Source organism: Macaca mulatta, chromosome 15, assembly GCF_049350105.2.
Source record: "Macaca mulatta isolate MMU2019108-1 chromosome 15, T2T-MMU8v2.0, whole genome shotgun sequence".
Taxonomy (NCBI): Eukaryota; Metazoa; Chordata; class Mammalia; order Primates; family Cercopithecidae; genus Macaca; species Macaca mulatta.
This window is the reverse complement of record NC_133420.1, coordinates 83,786,014-83,807,317: the sequence shown is the minus strand read 5'-3', so window position 1 is coordinate 83,807,317 and position 21,304 is coordinate 83,786,014. Positions and strand designations below refer to the sequence as shown.

The window sequence follows — 21,304 nt, the reverse complement described above, 5'->3', positions numbered from 1 at the left end:
CCTTGGACACATGTTCTCAGGACCTCCTGAGGGTTGTCTTATGGGCCACTGTCACTCATATTTGGCTCAGAATAAATCTCTTCAAATGTTTTACAGAGTTTGACTCTTTTCGTTGATACCCCTGAATTTAAAATTTAAAAAAGAAAAATAAAAAAAGAAAAAGGATAAATGAATGAAGAAAAAAACCTTTTAACTTGCCCAGGGAATATATGCACCAATGGCAGGAAGTCAAAAGATAAACCTTTCTAAATTCAAAAGATTTACCTTAACCAGCTCCACAGGTTTATTTCTCTCATTATCATCTCTAAAAACTGAGGGAACCAGTGTTTTATTAACTTCCTAAAAGTCTTGAGGAGTCGTTTACATTTTAAAAGGCTAAGACCCATTAGGTATTAGTAGATCATTTCTTTTTTTTTTTTTTTTTTTTTTTGAGAGGGAGTCTTGCCCTGTCGCCCAGGCTGGAGTGCAGTGGCCGGATCTCAGCTCACTGCAAGCTCCGCCTCCCGGGTTTAGGCCATTCTCCTGCCTCAGCCTCCCGAGTAGCTGGGACTACAGGCGCCCGCCACCTCACCCAGCTAGTTTTTTGTATTTTTTTTTTTTTTAGTAGAGACGGGGTTTCACCATGTTAGCCAGGATGGTCTCGATCTCCTGACCTTGTGATCCGCCCGTCTCGGCCTCCCAAAGTGCTGGGATTACAGGCTTGAGCCACCACGCCCGGCCAGTACATCATTTCTTAATATAAGCTAATAAATAACACAATGCAATAGGACTATCTACTGAACTTAATAGCCATGCTAACACTTTGCTACTTGGTTCACCTGGGAAAAATTCAGGAATACAATACAAAATTATTTACAGAGGGATTTTTATTTACTCATTTTTCTTCTTCCTCTTTTTTTTTTTTTGAAACCAGTCTCACTCTGACATCCAGACTGCAGTTGCCATGGTAAAACCATAGCTCACTGCCGCCTCCACTGGGCGCAGATGATCTTTCTGCCTCAGCCTCGCAATTAACTGGGATTACAGGCATTGTGCCGCCACGCCCAGCTAATACAAAAGGATTTTAAAACAAACTTTTTCATATTTTTCCTTTGATTATGTCCTTTACTTACCCTCTAGTTTGATTCAGATTCTCCCAGTCATTGGTGTCATACAGCCAAATAGGGCAAGAACTTAATTTACAAGATAATAAGAGATTATATTCAACAGAAAACCCTATCCACCTGTTCTCAGCTGATCTAGGTTGCTACTATGGAAACAGATAAACCCACAGATACAAATAAACCACTGTGCTCTACTCAAGAATAAGAACCCCCTTACAATTCCTTTTGCGGAGACTCTTTTCTGATTTAATGTATTAAAATGTCACTATCAAGTGAATGTAATGTTGTTCTTGTCTTATTAGCTTTTTAAAAATTAAAATAACATTTTTTCTTATTACAAAAGCGATACTTTGCATTACAGAAAAATCTGAAAATGCAAGATACTCAAAGAAACGAAAATTACCGCAGGTAATTGGGCTGTCTGTTAATAGGTCAGTTGGGAGTTGAGTGATTAAATAAAAAAACAAAAAGAGCCGGGCGCCGTGGCTCAAGCCTGTAATCCCAGCACTTTGGGAAGCCGAGACGGGCGGATCACAAGGTCAGGAGATCGAGACCATCCTGGCTAACACGGTGAAACCCCGTCTCTACTAAAAAAAACAAAAAAATACAAAAAACTAGCCGGGCGAGGTGGCGGGCGCCTGTAGTCTCAGCTACTCGGGAGGCTGAGGCAGGAGAATGGCGTGAACCCGGGAGGCGGAGCTTGCAGTGAGCTGAGATCCGGCCACTGCACTCCACTCTGGGCGACAGAGCGAGACTCCGTCTCAAAAAAAAAAAAAAAAAAAAGAGAGAAAAACGTCTAGAGATAACTACTTTTACACTCAGTATATGCAAGTGATTTGCAAATTTTTCAACCTTGCAAAACTTCTCCTTTAAATGAATCTTATGTAGGTTATTAATATGTAAAACACAAAATTAGGAGGTGGATGCCTGAAAACCCAATAGTTTGGTCTGCAAACATCCCCTGAGTTGAGTCCCAAAGCACCTTCTTGGTACCTCACAGTTCTTCAGAATGAAGTTTAAAATCCACTGGGATCTATTATTCTAGAAATTTTTCCTATGAATAATATTCCTATGTATCACTTTATAAAAAGATCATATAATGTATGCATTTTTACAAAGGCAAATACTATTTTCACCACACAATATTACAAATCATAAACAGCTTTCCCACATCAAGATATTCCCTTCTGAGGGCAGTAAGGGTAAACTTCTTTGTCCTTGGTCAGGTCATAATTTTTTTATTTTTTATTTTTTTTTAGATAAGTTCTCACTGTCACCCAGGCTGGAGTGTGGTGAGGAGATCATAGCTCACTGTAGCCTCAACCTCTCATGCTCAAGTGATCCTCCCACCTCAGCCTCCCTGTTATGCCCAGACCATTTGTTCCCCAAAGAAGACCACCAGAGTCCAGAGTCAAAGCCAAGCAGCAAGGATCTTTATTACAAGTTCGAACTTGGTCCCTCCATTCCATAGCATACAGGAGGGCCTCGAACAATGCGAGTGCTTGCTTTTTATAGCCCGATGTAAACAGGATATGTAAAGTTACAGGGAACAAGGTAATTCTCTCGGTTACAGCATTACAATTGGTTAACATTATACATTTAGCATTCCTTATCAGAGATCTCCCAAGTGATGTTTTTCTGAAGTTTGAAAGAAATATGGAGTGGCCGGGCGCGGTGGCTCAAGCCTGTAATCCCAGCACTTTGGGAGGCCGAGACGGGTGGATCACGAGGTCAGGAGATCGAGACCATCCTGGCTAACACGGTGAAACCCCATCTCTACTAAAAAATACAAAAAACTAGCCGGGCGAGGTGGCGGGCGCCTGTAGTCCCAGCTACTCAGGAGGCTGAGGCAGGAGAATGGCGTAAACCCGGGAGGTGGAGCTTGCAGTGAGCTGAGATCCGGCCACTGCACCCCAGCCTGGGCGACAGAGCAAGACTCCATCTCAAAAAAAAAAAAAAAAAAGAAAAAAAAAAAAGAAAGAAAGAAATATGGAGGAATGTGTTTGTGCTGGACTCAGGAAGTTGGGAGATATATGGGGGATGTGCCTCATTCCTTTCATTCCCAGTAGTTTTTGTTTTTGGGGTTTTTGTTTTGTTTTGTTTTCGTTGCCCAGGCTGGAGTGCAGTGGCATGAATACCGACCACCACAGCCTCAACCTCCTGGGCTCAAACCCAGATCCTCCTGTCTCAGCCTCCCAAGTAGCTGGAACTACGTGCTCATGCAATCACGCCTGGTTAGTGGTTTTGTTTCCTGGTTTTATGTTTTTTGTAGAGATAGTGTCTCGCCAAGCTGCCCAGACTACTTTCAAACTCCTGGGCTTAAGCGATTCTCCCTCTTTAGCTTCCTAAAGTGCTGGAATTACAGTAGTCAGCCACCTGTTCTTGTCTAAATTTTTAACATTTAGTTTTAATAGTAAACACTGTTACTTGTTCATATGCCCTTCCTATCTCCTTGGTGGTTACGGAAAGGGACTATTTTCATCCTTGCTTTAAAATTAACCCATAAACTAAATTCCTCCCATACTTAATGTGGCCTATGTGCAGAGATAAGGAAGGAAGTTAACCTAAAATATATCATTGTGGGAGGTTAACATTAAGAGCAAAATGGAGGTAGTCATGATAGGCCTTTGTTTCACTGTTCCAATACCAAACTGTTTCAGCACCATTTATGAAACAATCCACCAATCAATCCACAACACTAACTCTATAACATATAATATTTTCATGCACGTATATCTGTTTCTAGGCTTTTCCCCATTATTTTGGTCTGTATAATACTGTGCCAATATTATACTTTCTTGATTACTATAGTTTTGAAACAAAACTTGACACCTTGAACTTGGGAGGACAAGTTCTCCCATCTTCTTCAAAGATCATTTTGCAACATTTTGATAGGAAATCAACCGCTCTGCTCATATTCCAATCTGGAGTTTCACATTGCATCAAGTGTGTGAATTGTTTCTACAGAATGTAAGAGAATTGCCTCTTTATTGTCACCGAATGTAATGTTTATAGATGATCTGCAAAATTTTCCTTCTATTTTTCAAAGGATTCCAGTAATAGGAATTTACTGCTCAATTTCTCAGAAAAAAAGATTTTTGGACCCTTTTTGTCCAATCACTTTTCTACATGGCTGATCATACATTGCTGAACCTAAGCATAAAACTGGGCAGTTTCTCCTCTTTTCCAGCTAGAACCATAGAGGGTGTCAAAGAGAAGAAGCAGCAGCTTCCTGCTGCGTCAGAAACTCTTAAGAAAAAACAAAGGAATTTTGCAGAGCTGAAGATCAAGCGCCTGAGAAAGAAGTTTGCCCAAAAGATGTTTTGAAAGGCAGAAAGAAGCTTATCTATGAAAAAGCGAAGCACTATCACAAGGAATATAGGCAGATGTACAGAACTGAAATTCGAATGGTGAGAATGGCAAGAAAAGTTGGCAACGTCTATGTACCTGTAGAACCCAAATTGGTGTTTGTCATCAGATTCAGAGGTATCCATGGTGTGAGCACAAAGGTCTAAAAGGTGTTGCAGCTTCTTCGCCTTCATCAAATCTTCAATGGAACCTTTGTGAAAATCAACAAGGCTTCAACTAACATGCTGTGGATTGTAGAGCCATACATTGCATGGGGGTAACCAAATCTGAAGGCAGTAAATGAATAATCTAGCAGCGTGGTTATGGCAAAATCAAGAAGAAGCAAATTGCTTTGACAGATAACACTTTGATTGCTCAATCTCTTGGTAAATATGGCATCATCTGCATGGAGGATCTGATTCATGAGACCTATACTGTTGGAAAACGCTTCAAAGAAGCAAATAACTTCCTGTGGTCCTTCAAATTATCTTCTGCAAGAAGTGGAATGAAGAAAATGACCACCTATTTTGTAGAAGGTGGAGATGCTGGCAACAGAGAGGACCAGATTAACAGGCTTCTTAAAATAATGAACTAAGGTGTCTACCATGATTATTTTTCTAATCGGGCCAGTTAATAAACAGTACTTGCTCTCAAATTGAAGAAAAAATATATGGCCGGGCGCGGTGGCTCAAGCCTGTAATCCCAGCACTTTGGGAGGCCGAGACGGGCAGATCACGAGGTCAGGAGATCGAGACCATCCTGGCTAACACGGTGAAACCTCGTCTCTACTAAAAAATACAAAAAAACTAGCCGGGCGAGGTGGCGGGCGCCTGTAGTCCCAGCTACTCGGGAGGCTGAGGCAGGAGAATGGCATAAACCCAGGAGGCGGAGCTTGCAGTGAGCTGAGATCCGACCACTGCACTCCAGCCTGGGCGACAGAGCCAGACTCCATCTCAAAAAAAAAAAAAAAGAAAAAAATATGAACAATTTCCCCTGGTGTTTTTTTTTTTTTTTTTTTTGAGACGAAGTCTTGCTCTGTTGCCCAGGCTGGAGAGCAGTAGCACGATCTTGGCTCACTGCAACCTCCGCCTCCCAGGTTCAAGCTCCCATATAAACATGTTAAATACATTTGCATGCCTTTTATCCAAATAATCTGCCTTTTGCAAGTTAATTTTTCAGCGAAACTTCAGAGGGCTCTTGGCCCTTAAATTATCCAGACTTGGGATTTTTCCAACCTTCCAGGTGTACACATTCTTTACTCATTATTTACTTGTTGTTCTTACAGAGACAGAATATGAGTCGCAAATGTGATTCCCCAGTTCTTTTTATTTTATGTGCTGCTTTTTCCTGCCTTTTAGTTTTATTTTTGTACAAGTTTCATTTTTATATAGTCAAATTTATCAAGCTATTCTTTTGTGACTTTAGGATTTTAAGGCATAGTTGCAAAGGTCTTCCTACCTCCAAGATTTTAAACGTATTTCTTCTGCTTCTTTCGAGAACTCTTTAGTTTACAATAATAACTTACGCAAGTAGTGATAGTTTTACTTTCTCCTTTCCCAATTTTTTTTTTTTTTTTTGAGACGGAGTCTCGCTGTGTCGCCCAGGCTGGAGTGCAGTGGCCGGATCTCAGCTCACTGTAAGCTCTGCCTCTCGGGTTTTTACGCCATTCTCCTGCCTCAGCCTCCCGAGTAGCCGGGACTACAGGCGCCCGCCACCTCGCCTGGCTAGTTTTTTGTATTTTTTAGTAGAGACGGGGTTTCACCGTGTTAGCCAGGATGGTCTCGAACTCCTGACCTCGTGATCCTCCCATCTCGGCCTCCCAAAGTGCTGGGATTACAGGCTTGAGCCACCGCGCCCGGCCTCTTTTCCCAATTTTTATACCTCTAGCTTCCGTCTCTTGTCTAATTGTAATTGGCTAAAACCTCAGCACCCTGTGAAATAATAGTAGTGATGATGGACATCTTTTATCTTTTTCCTCACTTTATTGGAAATGTTTATAAGTTCTGGCATTAAGCATGATGTTGAACTGAGATCAATTTATCTTACCATGCTAAGGAAATATACATCTATATCTACCTAAGTCAAATTTGGCCAAATGTATTTTCAGCATCTATGGAGACCATTTTATGATTTTTCTTCAAATCTACCCATATGATCAGATATATTAATATATTTCCAATATTGAAATATCTAGACTACACCTCAGCACACATTTCATTTCTTCATGCCTTCTGGCCATGTTCTTTTTCTCACCATCTCTTATTTTTTTCTTTCTTCTTTTCTTCTCTTTTTTTTTGAGACAGAGTCTCACTCAGTTGCCCAGGCTGGAGTGCAGTGGCGCAGTCTCGGCTCACTACAAGTTCCGTCTCCGAGGTTCACATCATTCTCCTGCCTCAGCCTCCCAAGTAGCTAGGACTACAGGCACCCACCACGATGCCCGGCTAATTTTTAGTAGAGATGGCGTTTCACCGAGTTAGCCAGGATGGACTCGATCTCCTGACCTCATGATCCGCCCGCCTCAGCCTCCCAGAGTGGTGGGATTACAGGCATGAGCCACTGTGCCCGGCCTCTTTTTACTTTTCTTTTATTTTCTTTATTTATTTTGAGACAGGGTCTCGCTCTGTCACCCAGGCTGGAGAGTGCAGTGGCACCATCCCAGCTCACTGCAACCTCCGCCTCCTCCCAGATTAAAGCGATTCTCCCGCCTCAGCCTCCTGAGTAGCTGGGACTACAGGCACTATGTTTACATAGAAAAGGTTATATACATATATATATATTTTTTTTTTTTATGTACTTCTTTTTCCTGCCTTTTAGTTTTATTTTTGTACAAGTTTCATTTTTATATAGTCAAATTTATCAAGCTTTTCTTTTGTGACTTTAGGATTTTATCTTACTATGTTAAGGAAATATCCATCTATATCTAAAAAATATATATATTTTATTTTTTATATATTTATATATTATATATATATATATTTTTTTCATTAAAAGGATGCTCGTGGCAAGGCATGGTGGCTTACGCCTGTAATCCCAGCACTTTGGGAGGCTGAGATGGGTGGATCACCTGAGGTCAGGAGTTCGAGACCAGCCTGGCCAACTTGGTGAAAAATACTACTAAAAATACAAAAATTAGCCGGGCATGGTGCTCGGTGCCTGTAATCCCAGCTACTCAGGAGGCTGAGGCAAGAAAATCACTTGAACCCGGGAGGCAGAGGTTGCAGTGAGCCGAGATGGTGCCATTGCACTCCAGCCTGGGCAACAAGAGTGAAACTCCATCTCAAAAAATAAAAAAAAGAGATGCTCATATAATTATTTTCATGTTGTTAATGATATGGGGAGGGTAGTAAACAGTAGAGAACTTTTGCTTTCTCTTACAAATGGAAATAAATTTTTTCCTAACTATAAAGTAAAACATTTTAATTTTTTAAATGCAGACAGTATAGAAAGTGTTGACTCTGGGCCGGGCGCGGTGGCTCAAGCCTGTAATCCCAGCACTTTGGGAGGCCGAGACGGGCGGATCATGAGGTCAGGAGATCGAGACCATCCTGGCTGACACTGTGAAACCCCATCTCTACTAAAAACTACAAAAAACTAGCCGGGCGAGGTGGCAGGCGCCTGTAGTCCCAGCTACTCGGGAGGCTGAGGCAGGAGAATGGCGTGAACCCGGGAGGCGGAGCTTGCAGTGAGCTGAGATCCGGCCACTGCACTCCAGCCTGGGCGACAGAGCAAGACTCTGTCTCAAAAAAAAAAAAAAAAAAAGAAAGTGTTGACTCTGTAACCCCACCATGAATAAAGAAGTTATTACTATTTATACTTTTGTTCTAGGCATCCAAGTTTTTTTTTCTACCCTCATCTCCACTCAAAGTTTTGTTCTAAGTATGTACAGTCATCTTTTGGTATCTCTGGGGCTTTGGGTCCAGGACCTTCCTCAGACATCAAAATGCACAGATGCTTATGTTCCTGGTATAAAATGATAGAAAATGGCATAGTATTTGCAAATATCTGATGGATATCCTCTCGTATACTTTAAATCATCTCTAGATTACTTATCATAACTCATACAATGTAAAGTTGTGTAAATCTTTGTTATACTTCATTGTTTTTTGTTTGTTTGTTTGAGACAGTGTCTCACTTTGCTGCCCAGGCTGGAGTGCAATGGTGCTATCTCTGCTCACCACAACCTCCACCTCCCGAGTTCAAGTGATTCTCCCACTTCAGCCTCCCAATTAGCTGGGATCACAGGCATGTGCCACAATGCCCAGCTACTTTTTGTATTTTTAGTGGAGATGGGGTTTCACCACGTTGGCCAGGCTGGTCTCAAACTCCTGACCTCAGGTGATCCGCCGGCAGTGGCTTCCCAAAGTGCTGGGATTACAGGCATGAGCCACTGCACCTGGCCAATATACTTCGTTGTTTAGGGAATAATAACAAGAAAGAAACATCTACCCTGGGTGCAGTGGCTCACGCCAGTAATCCCATCACTTTGGGAGGCCAAGGCAGGTGGATCACCTGAGGTCGGGAGTTCGAGACCAACCTGACCAACATGGAGAAACCCCGTCTCTACTAAAAATATGAAATTGGCAAGGCGTGGTGGCACATGCCTGTAATCCCAGCTACTTGGGAGTCTGAGGCAGGAGAATCACTTGAACCTGGGAGGCAGAGGTTGTGGTGAGCCGAGATCATGCCATTGCACTGGAGCAGCCTGGGCAACAAGAGCAAAACTCTGTCTCAAAAAAAAAACCAAAAACAAAAAACCATCTGTACATACTGTACAGATAGAATTTTTGTTTTGAAAATTTTCTGCCGGGCGCGGTGGCTCAAGCCTGTAATCCCAGCACTTTGGGAGGCCGAGACGGGCGGATCACGAGGTCAGGAGATTGAGACCATCCTGGCTAACACGGTGAAACCCCGTTTCTACTAAAAAATACAAAAAACTAGCCGGGCGAGGTGGCCAGCGCCTGTAGTCCCAGCTACTCGGGAGGCTGAGGCAGGAGAATGGCGTAAACCCGGGAGGCGGAGCTTGCAGTGAGCTGAGATCCGGCCATTGCACTCCAGCCTGGGAGACAGAGCAAGACTCCGTCTCAAAAAAAAAAAAAAAAAGAAAAGAAAATTTTCTATCTGTGCTTCGTTGAATCCATGGATGCAGAACCCATGGATACGGAGGGCTGACTCTACTAACAAATTATAAGCACATTCACGTGTATTTAAAAAAATACAATCATAGCGTGTCTTCTGTTTTGTAACCTGTTTTTTTCACTTATATCATGGCCCTCTTTCTTTTTTTTGAGAGGGTCATTGTGGTTTGCTGCACCTATCAACCCATCATCTAGGTTTTAAGCACCACATGCATTAGGTATTTGTCCTAATGCTCTCCCTCCCCTTGTCCCCCAGGTCCCGACAGGCCCCAGTGTGTGATGTTCCCCTCCCTGTGTCTGATATTCCCCTTCCTGTGTCCATGTGTTCTCATTGTTCAACTTCCACTTATGAGTGAGAACATTCGGTGTTTGGTTTTTCTGTTCCTGTGTTAGTTTGCTGAGAATGATGGTTTCCAGCTTCATCCATGTCCCTGCAAAACACACGAACTCATTCTTTCTCAAGGCTGCATAGTATTCCATGGTGTATATGTGCCATATTTTCTTTATCCAGTCTATCATTGGTGGGCAATGATACATATATATACCTATGTAACAAACCTGCATATTCTGCACATGTATTCCAGAACTTAAAGTAAAATAAAAAATTTTTTAAATTAGCCAAGCATAGCGGCCCAGGCCTGTCTCTCTCTCTCTTTTTTTTTTTTTTTTTTTGAGACAAAGCCTCGCTATTGTGCCCCAGGCTGGAGTGCAATTGCATGTTCTTGGCTCACGGCAACTTCCGCCACTCAGGCTCAGGTGATTCTCCTGCCTCAGCCTCCTGAGTAGCTGTGATTACAGGCACCTGCCACCACACCCAGCTAATTTTTGTATTTTTAGTAAAGACGGGGTTTCATCATGTTGGCCAGGCTGGTCTTGAACTCCTGACCTCAGGTGATCTGCCCACCTCTGCCTCCCAAAGTGCTGGGATTACAGGCGTGAGCCACCGTGCCTGGTCAGGCCTGTCTCTTAAAAAAAAAACCCCAAAAAAACCCTGCAAATATTGGATGTAATCTTAAATAAATGAGGATTTATACCTATGGAGAATTTCTGTTACCCCAGAAAAAAAATTTATTTTACGTTTTAGCCATCAAGTCCTTATGTCTTCCTGGAAAAGCAGTGATTTGTTAGAATGATTTCCTTACCAAGTCTTCCAACAGAATAGGTGAGATTATAAGAGTGATCATAGCCGGGCGCGGTGGCTCAAGCCTGTAATCCCAGCACTTTGGGAGGCCGAGACAGGCGGATCACGAGGTCAGGAGATCGAGACCATCCTGGCTAACACGGTGAAACCCCGTCTCTACTAAAATATACAAAAAACTAGCCAGGCGAGGTCGCAGGCGCCTGTAGTCCCAGCTACTCGGGAGGCTGAGGCAGGAGAATGGCGTGAACCCAGGAGGCGGAGCTTCCAGTGAGCTGAGATCCAGCCATTGCACTCCAGCCTGGGCGACAGAGCGAGACTCCATCTCAAAAAAAAAAAAAAAAAAGAGTGATCATAATGTTACCGTTATTTGAAGTCAAGTTCTTTGAAGTATTATTTATATTCAGTAAAATTACCATTTTTTGTATATAAATTTATGAGTTTTGGTGAATTCATACAGTCATGTAATAATAATCAAGATACAGAACACTTATACCACCCATAAAATTCCCTCCTGGTCCTTTGGTGGCAATCCCAGCCCTACTTCAGCCTCCAGCAACCACTGATCTACTTTCTATCTCTACACTTTTGGCTCTCCCAAAATTCTATTTAAATACACTAGTGCAGGCCCGGCATGGTGGCTCACACCTGTAATCCCAGCACTTTGGGAGGCCGAGCCGGGTGGATCATTTGAGGTCAGGAGTTTGACATCAACCTGGCCAACATGGTGAAACCCCATCTCTAATAAAAATACAAAAATTAGCCAGTCGTGGTGATACAAATCTGGTTAATTTTTTTATTTTTAGTAGAGATGGGGTTTCTCCATATTGGCCAGGCTGGTTTCAAACTCCTGACCTCGTGATCTGCCCACCATGGCCTCCCAAAGTGGTGGGATTACAGGCGTGAGCCACCGTGCCTGGCCTAATTTTTGTATTTTTAGTAGAGATGGGGTTTCCCCATGTTGGTCAGGCTGGTCTTGAACTCCTGACCTCAGCTGATCTGCCTACCTCAGCCTCTGAAAGTGCTAGGACTAAGGCATTAGCCTCCATGCCCGGCCATGACTATAAGTTTTTATTTTTCATGGGTAAACACCTAGGGCTGGGATTACTGGATTGCATGGTGTATCACTCAGGGTTATCCAGAGAAAAATTATCAATGAAATACAAATATATATAGGAAATATTTATCTCCTATATATCTACACATCTATCTATATCTGTATCTATATATTACATACATACACATATGTGTGTGGGTATTCACTCACACACACCACACATACTTACAGAGAGGGAAAGAGAGATTTATTTTAAGGATTGGTTCAAGGACTGGGTACAGTGGCTCACGCCTGTAATCCCAGCACTTTGGAATGCTGAGGAGGGAGGATCACCTGAGACTAGGAGTTCGAGATCAGCCTGGGCAACAAAGTGCGACTACATCTATACAAAAAAAAATATTTTTAGTTAGCTGGGCATGATGGTGCATGCCGGTAGTCCCAGTTTCTCAAGAGGCTAAGATGGGAGGATCTTGAGCCCGGTAGTTCGAGGCTGCAGTGAGCCATAATCATGCCACTATACTCCAGCCTGGGCAATGAAGTGAAACCCTGTCTCGAAAGAAAAAAAGGATTGGTTTGCACAGTTGTGGCAGGCTGGCAAGTCCAAAATTTATAGGGCAGGCCAGCAGGCTGGAAATTCAGCTAAGAGTTTGATATGGTTTGCCTGTGTTCCCAAATCTCATCTTGAATTGTAGCTTCCATAATACCCACGTGTCATGGGAGGGACCTAGTGGGAGGTAATTGAATCATGGGGATGGGCTTTTCCTGTGCTGTTCTATTGATAGTCAATAAGTCTTATAAGAACTGATGGGTTTTTTTGTTTTTTAGACAGAGTCTTGCTGTGTTGCTGAGACTGGAGTGCAGTGGCATGATCTTGGCTCACTGCAACCTCCGCCTCCCAGGTTCAAGTGATTCTCCTGCCTCAGCCTCCCAAGTAAGTGGGATTACAGGCACCCACCACCATGCCTGGCTAATTTTTTGTATTTTTAGTAGATATGGGGTTTCACCATCTTGGCCAGGCTGGTCTTGTACTCCTGACCTCATGATCCACCTGCCTTGGCCTCCCAAAATGCTGGGATTACAGGCATAAGCCACCATGCCCGGCCAAGATCTGATGGTTTTATAAAGGGCAGTTCCCTTGGACAGGTTCTCTTGCCTGCTGCTATGTGGGACATGCCTTTGTCCCTCCTTTGCCTTCTGCCATGATAGTGAGTCCTCCCCAGCCATGTGGAACTGTGAGTCCATTAAACCTCTTTTTCTTTGTAAATTGTCTAGTCTTGGGTATGTTTTTATTACCAGCATGAAAATGGACTAATACAGAGTTGATGCAATTTTGAGTCCAAAATCTACCAAGGAGGCCAGGAGCCTGAAAGATCAGGCAAGGATTCTGTGTTGCAGTCTTGAGGCAGAACTGCTTCTTATTTGGGGAACCTTAGCTTTTGCTCTCAAGGTCTTCCAATGATTAGATGAGGCCCACCTATCATTAGGTAAGATCATCAGCTTTACTCAAAATCTACTGATTGTAAATGTTAATCACATCTTTAAAATATCTTCATAGCAACATCTATACTGATATTTAACCAAACAACTGGGTACTACAACCTAGTGAAGTTGACATATAAAATTAATCATCACATATGGTCCAGGCACAGTGGCTCACACTTGTAATCCCAGCACTTTGGGAGACTGAGATGGGAGGATGGCTTGAGGCTAGGAGTTCAGGACCAGCCTAGGCAACTTAGTAAGACTCCGTAGCTTAAAAAAAAAAAAAAAAAATTAATCAGCTGGGCATGGTGGGATGCGTCTATAGTCCCAGTTATTTGGGAGACTGAGGTTGGAGGATCTTTCGAGCCTGGGAGGTTGAGGCTGCGTTGAGTCACGCTCACACCGCTGCATTCTAGCCTGGGTGACAGCACAACCCTATCTCAAAAAAATAAAAATTAAATTAGATCAAATTGACCATCACATATAGTGTGTTTAACTGCCAAATTGTTTTCCAAAGTGGCTGTCCCCTTTTCATTCTCACCTGCAATGTATGAGTGTTCACGTGAGTGATTATAAGCATTCTTCTAGCCAAAACTCTTACATTATACATTCAATTTGCTATAGCATTGGGATATTAAAAAAATAAGTCAATCTTACTGTACAAAAGGGAAAATAATTTTCTCTCCTTTGTAGTTCTTGGTTGGGACAGAGTGACAGACATCTGTAGCCAAAGACAGATTACCAAACAGGTCTATAAGCATGTGTACCTAGGAGATATCTGCTGAAATTGGTAAATCTCAAAGCAATGGCTTTGAATTTAGTCTTAAATACCATCATGTGCTGAAACGTAGAAAGAATGGTATTGGGAAGGCCGGTTATGTGGAGACGCTCAGGAAAAGCAAGGGTAAGGTTTGTTATGCAGATTTCAGCCAGTGCCTTCTCCATTTATACACATCTTAGTGACTTTTTCATCCATCTCTTCCTGGTACAGAGAAGGAGGCACTCTTACAAATGGAGATTCCCTTTGTAGATATGCATTTCTCTTACAAAATGGTAACTTCTAGTACCCTGTTTTCAGAATTTCTCCTGTGTCTGCAGTTTCTCAAAATAATCAGCTCAAAATAATCCTTATGCCAAAAACAAACGTATTTTGGAGCAGCATATTCTGGTCCTCAGCACTGCCATCAGGAATTTGTTTGTAAACAAACATCCAGTATGAGTATTTTGCCTTTTAAGTATTGACCTTAGGAGGAAGTACATTTATTGTAATGTAGGTTAAAAAGGGTAACTAAGCTGTTTAATGTTACATTACTAATAAACCTTGCTTACTAGCTAGTATGTCTCATCCTTCAAAGGCTGGCAAGTATTTTAAAATCTAACCTAGCTTAGGTATGCCCTCAGCAGAAACCAATATCTTAATTAGAAGCAACAAATCAAAAAACCTAAATGGTGTTAAAGAGCACCCGCTTCCCAGACCTTTGTTCTTATTTTTCTCCCCAGTAGGAGATGTTAGCTTTTATTATTTTAAATTTGCTTGTGTTTTTTTAAAAGATAGAAGTCACAGCCCAAGAGGAGAGAGAAAATTTGCCTTCCTCAATCCTTTTGTATATTTGCTTTTAATGAAAAGTGAAGGGTTTATGTAAATCAGCTGTGACTCCTCAGGTACGAGTAGAGGCTAAGAACAGCTACTCCAGTTCTTCAACAGAAAGATGCTTAGCTCCATCCACACTGAGCCGGTCATCTCGTTACCATAGTAACACCATCCCTTGTTCTCATTCTCGGAAACTTTGCCTGCATCTGCTGATGGAAGGGCACTGCCACATTTGCATCAGAAATTAAATAATACTTTCCAAGACAGATCGTACGCAATGGCTGGGGTCACAGGGATCACCAGTATGGCCTTGAAAGAGATGAGCAGAATTAGTCCAGTGGTCACAGTATTTCTCTTTAGCATCATTTCCCAAAAAAGAATGGAAAATCGATGACTCAGAACTCAGTAAGCTCGTTCATTAGCAGGGTACCAAGTGGGAGTAGTCTCTCCTAAGTAAAAACAAAAAGCGGGAGCTTTCAGCAGCAAGCCTGCCAGGTTTTCTTTTTTTTTTTTTTTTTTTGAGACGGAGTCTCGCTGTGTTGCCCAGGCTGGGGTGCAGTGGCGCGATCTCAGCTCACTGCAAGCTCCGCCTCCTGGGTTCACGCCATTCTCCTGCCTCAGCCTCCCGAGTAGCTGGGACTACAGGCGCCCGCCACCACGCCCGGCTAGTTTTTTGTATTTTTAGTAGAGACGGGGTTTCACCATGTTAACCAGGGACGGTCTCGATCTCCTGACCTCGTGATTCACCCGCCTCGGCCTCCCAAAGTGCTGGGATTACAGGCTTGAGCCACCGCGCCCGGCCGCCTGACAGGTTTTCACGACTGTTTCCCCCTTTGCCCATCAGGGCATGGCCCCACACTGCCTCAGAAACCTTCTTACATGGTAGGCAGCTGCTTGTTCGGGATCTCTCTCTCTCTCTCTCTCACCCACCTCTATTTTCTGCCTTCATTCTCATCTGTTGGCCTGCGTTTCTTCTTAGGCTTGTTTTATAGTGACTGCTTGCCCGGTGATCAGTTCGTCCTGCTGGTGGACTTTGCCCCAGGATCCTTCCCCTACTCCCACCCTATCACTGGAGGTGGTTGCTGCGGTGTCTGGGAAAGGAGGCCTGCCAATTTCTCTTCCTGGCACTTGTTCTCCTGCTTTCTCCCTTCCTCTTGTCCTCTTCCTCATTCCCTACTCCCACACTTCCTTTTTCTCTCTCTCCTGTTTTTCCTTTGCTTCTCCACTTCTCAACCTAAAATTCAGCACCCTCCAAAACACAGCCACACACATTTCACCCTACTGGTGACACTGTAAACCAAAAATACAACTCTAAGGCCCCCCAAAACCATCTGAATGGAATTCCTCCTTGGCCAGGGCACATCTTCTCAGGATCTCCTGAGGGCTGTGTCACAGGCCATGGTCACTCATATTTGGCTTAGAATAAATCCCTTAAATAATTATTGTTGACTCTTTTTGTCGACAGTAATTTGGTGCCTCAGAGAAGACTCAGGACCCCAAAAGAGCTGCCCGAACTTGGAGCTAAGGTACTAGCAGGGAACCATCGAAGCCTCCCTGACTTCGAGCTTCTCCAACCAGTGGAGCTGACGAGTCCTCCCAAATCGTGGAACTCCCTTTGGTTGACGGTCCTTAATTTATTCTGAGCTGACATTTTTCTCTGAGGAAGTTATTGTTTAGGATCTTTTCTTTTTTTTTTTTTTGAGATGGAGTCTCGCTCTGGCGCCCAGGCTGGAGTACAGTGGGGGGATCTCCGCTCACTGCAAGCTCCGCCTCCTCCTGAGTTCACACCATTCTCCTGCCTCAGCCTCCCGAGTAGCTGGGACTACAGGTGCCCGCCACTTCGCCCGGCTAATTTTTGTATTTTTAGTAGAGACAGGGTTTCACCATCTTGGCCAGGATGGTCTCGATCTCTTGACCTCGTGATCCACCCACCTTGGCCTCCCAAAGTGCTGGGATGACAGGCGTGAGCCACTGTGCCCAGCCTGTTTAGGATCTTACTTCTAGTTTGGGGGTACATTCTAAAGGGTCTTCTCCATTACTTTTTCTTCCAAAAGTAATCTTGATTTGGCTTGTCTGTGCATATTTGCCTGGGGAACTGAAATGTTGTTTTCATAGGTAAATAAGAGACTGAGTTTCCTCAGCTCTGAAGAGAAAGGCCATTTTGTTCCTCCCTGCCAAAAAGCACCCCTGGGTGACAGGGGACCACGTGGGAATGTCTGTGGGGTTGACTCCCGTGACATGCAGCGGCCTTCAGGGAACCCCCAACAAAATTAGTTTAAAAAGGGCTTTTCCAGGAAGCGCATATAGAACCTGGTCACTCCATGCTTTGAGCCCTCCCAGAGGTGCTTAGACCTCCGGAGAGAGAAACTGAGACCTGTAAGAGGGTGTCAGCCACTCTATGGTGACACTGTGGAGTCCAACCCACAACCGGCACACTTAACCCACCACACTGAACTCTAGGCCACAGCTCAGCTCCTCCTTTTCAAGAAAAAAAAAAAAGGGGGAAACAAATAATCTAAGAATGACGAAAAAACAAGGAGAATGACAGATTTCAGGCACTCTGTTGATTGTATGGTGCCACTCCTTGCAAGTGTTTGTATAAAATAAACATATTATAGTCTTTCTGCACATTTACATCAAGGAAAAAGAGCCTGAAGTTCGACCTGTAATTATAGGGTTTCTAGGTTCTCTTTTTTCTCTATTTTCTTGTCTGCCTTCTGTAAATCCAGTTTTTTTTTTCTTTTTAAAAATAATTTTAAAATAATTTATTTTGATATAGGGTCTCACGATGTCACCCAGGCTGGTCTTAAACTCTCAGGCTCAAGCAGTCCTCCCATCTCAGCTTCCCAAAGTGCTGGGATTACAGGCATGAGCCACTATGCCTGGCCTGCTGTTTTCTACTGAGATAAAAACTACTGTTTGGAGCCAACCATTTTTGGTTTGTTTCTTCGTGCGTTTGCTTTTTGCAAGCCTGTGAATTTGTATTAATATCTCATGGCTAGAGTTCTGAAGTAAAATCTATAGAATCGTGTGTGTGTGGCGGGGGTGGGGGAGTGTATTTAAAAGGCCTTTTTGTTTTGTTTTATTTTTCATTTTTTGTCCTATGACCATGTTCTTATTGAGAAAGTTTTTTTTTAGAAAAATAGTGTCTAACATCCCGGGATTCCTTAAAGTAAACAGAGAAGGTACCAAACTCCTTTTAAGGAAGAAACCTCTTTTTCCTTATGGAACCCCAAGAATGTAAACAAATGTGTTTTTTCTCAGATCTTAAACTGCTTCCTTCTGTATTGTGTTATCTGATTTTTTTTCCAACTAAAATAGTTATTACAACAGAGGCTACTGTTTGATGTTTAAGGAAGAATGTAGTTTAGACACTTAGAGAAATGTCTTTGTTAAAAAAAAAAAAAATGTTGCACCGTAAAAGCATGATCTAACCTCATAATATAATCCTCTTTTTTGAGACCCAGTGCTCAGAGCTTAAGAGGAGACTTAGGGCCAGGCACAGTAGCTCACGCCTATAATCCCAGCACATTGGGAGGCCAAGGTGGGCAGATCACCTGAGATCAGGAGATCGAGATTAACCAGGCCAACATGGTGAAACCCCATCTCTAATAAAAATACAAAAACTAGCTGGCATGGTGACACACACCTGTAGTCCCAGCTACTCAAGAGGCTGAGGGAGGAGAACCACTTGAACCCAGGAGGCGGAGGTTGCAGTGAGCCAAGATCATGCAACCACATCCAGCCTGGCAACAGAGTGAGACTCCATCTCAAAAATTAAAAAAAGGAGACTTAAATTAGAACTACTAAAAAATGGTGGATGGGAGACAGGACTAACATGCAGCTCCTGCTTAGACAGATAGAACTGTCTGGAGACTCACATTGTGAACTTTTGCTCCAAGAACCACTGCAGGCACATACCAGGAAAACAAAAATAATTCAAAGACCCTTTGAAAGAAGAGGCTTGCCACTGCAAACACCACAAGACAGCCAAAAAACTGTGAGTTCCGAAAGTGTAAGAGGAGGAAAAGGAAGCCTCCAAACACACACCTTCACTGGGGAATCTGAAAATCCAGGTCACAGGAGAAGGATTTAACCTTATCTACAGTGGAAACAGATTTAGGGAACTGAGTGAAATATAAAAGTAGAAGAAGCAGTAGGAAGAGCCCTGCAGGCACTCCCAGTCTCCAGCTCAAGCCTGGTGAAGCCATTCCTGGATTTATCTCACAGAGATCTTTGGGGAAGTGAAGGCAGCCAGTGGAACTGGGGAGCAGCCACAGAGAGAAGGAAGCTCCTAGCTGAACTTTGTAATAATTTTGACTGAGCACTAATTTTTCTGAACAGAATCAGGTGGGACAAATGGGGAAGTGCCAATACAAGCACAGAAGCCACAGCTGACATTGCAGGGGTGAGGCCTGAGAGCCCTGTTTGCTTTCTCAATAGGGAGGCTTGTACCCTGGGGCAAGATCTCACCCCTGCATGCGGGCTGCCTGGACGTAAACTCAGTGCGGTTGGTGGGAGCATGGTGGGAGTGAGACTGGCCCTGCTGGCTGCATGGGAGCTAGGTAAGGCCTGTCACCACTGGCTTTCCCCCACTTACCTGGCAACCTGTATGATGCAGCAGAGGCAGCCATAATCCCCTGGGAACATAACTCCATTGGCCTGAGAACCACTCCCCTATCCCCAACAGTGGCCACAGCAAGCCCCACCCATGGAGAGTCTGAGCTTAGACTCATCCAACCCTGCCCCCACCTGATGGTTTTTGTCTACCCACCCTGGTAGCTGAAGACAAAAGACATAAACTCTTGGGAGCACAACAGCCCTGCCCATCACCTGGGAAATCTGAGTACTTATGCTGGCCAATGTAGAACTAGCCTATATCTCCCTTCCATCACAGTTGGTGCTCTCTTAAAAGTGCCACCTCCTAGTTGGAGGCCATCAACTCAAGCCATCACAGTAACTCAACAGAACGACCCTGCTCCAAAGGAGAAAACAACAGCTAATTCCACTGCCTACAACACCCTAGCTAACCAGAGGTCCTGAGTCTGTCCACGTGACAACTTCACTGCTAGTATAATCACCATTCAAGAAAACCAGCACACTAAACAAAACTACAACCAAGGACTCCCACAGTCCACTTCACTCCCCTTTTTTTTTTTTTTTTTTTTTTGAGACAGAGTCTCACTCACTCTGTCGTCCAGGCTGGAGTGCAGCAGTGCAATCTTGGCTTGCTGCAACCTCCGCCTCCCAGGTTCAAGTGGTTCTCCTGCCTCAGCCTCCTGAGTAGCTGGGATTATAGGTATGTGCCACAATGCCCAGCTAATTTTTTTATTTTTAGTAGAGATGGGGTTTCACCATGTTGGTCAGGCTGGTCTTGAATTCCTGACCTCATGATCCTCCCACCTCAGCCTCCCAAAGTGCTGGGATTACAGGCGTGAGCCACCATGCCTGGCCATCCACTCCCCTTTCATCTCCACTGGAGCAGGTGCTGGTAGGGTAGCCATGGCTCAGGGAACTGGAGATGGATCACATCACAGGACTCTTTGTAGACTTTCCCCAGCACCAGCCTGGAGCCTGGATCTGGCTGGTTAGACCCAGAAGAACAATAACAGTCACTGCAGTCTGGTTCACAGGACCCCATCCCTAGGGCAAGAGGGAGTGCACCACATCAAGGGATTAAGAGTGAAAAGAGCAAAACTCTGTCTAAAATGAAACAAAACAAAAACCAAAGGAACAGAGCCTCCAAGAAATTTGGGATTATGTTAAAGGATGAAACATAAGAATAACTGGTGTTGCTGGGAAAGAAGAGAAATTTAAAAGTTTGGAAAACTTATCTGAGGGAATAATTGAGGAAAATTGCCTGGTCTCACAAGAGATCTAGACATCCTAATACAAGAAGGTCACAGAATACCTAAGAAATTCAATGCAGAAAGATCATCACCTAGGCGCATAGTCATCAGGTTATCTAAAGTCAAGAGGAAGGAAAGAATCTTAAGAGCTGTGAGACAAAAAGCATCAGATAACCTATAAAGAAAAACCTATCAGATTAACAGCAGATTTCTCAGGAGAAACCCTGCATGCCAGAAGAGACTGTGGTCCTATCTTTGGCTTCCTCAAACAAAATACTTACCAGCCAAGAATTTTGTATCCAGCAAAACTAAGCTGCATAAATGAAGGAGATACAGTTTTTTTCAGACAAACAAATGCTGACAGAATTCACCACTACCAAGCCAGCACTACAAGGAATGTTTTTTTTGTTTGTTTTTTTTGTTTTTTTGAGACGGAGTCTCGATCTGTCGCCCAGGCTGGAGTGCAGTGGCCGCATCTCAGCTCACTGCAAGCTCCGCCTCCCGGGTCTACGCCATTCTCCTGCCTCAGCCTCCCGAGTAGCTGGGACTACAGGTGCCCACCACCTCACCTGGCTAGTTTTTTGTATTTTTTAGTAGAAAC

The 21,304-nt window shown here is 43.6% G+C and overlaps 1 pseudogene; it reads left to right on the top strand.

Annotated features, from left to right (window-relative positions):
* The first annotated feature begins 1,476 nt into the window (after window positions 1–1,476).
* On the top strand, window positions 1,477–5,046 carry LOC144334783 (large ribosomal subunit protein uL30 pseudogene; annotated as a pseudogene).
* The last annotated feature ends 16,258 nt before the right edge of the window (window positions 5,047–21,304 follow it).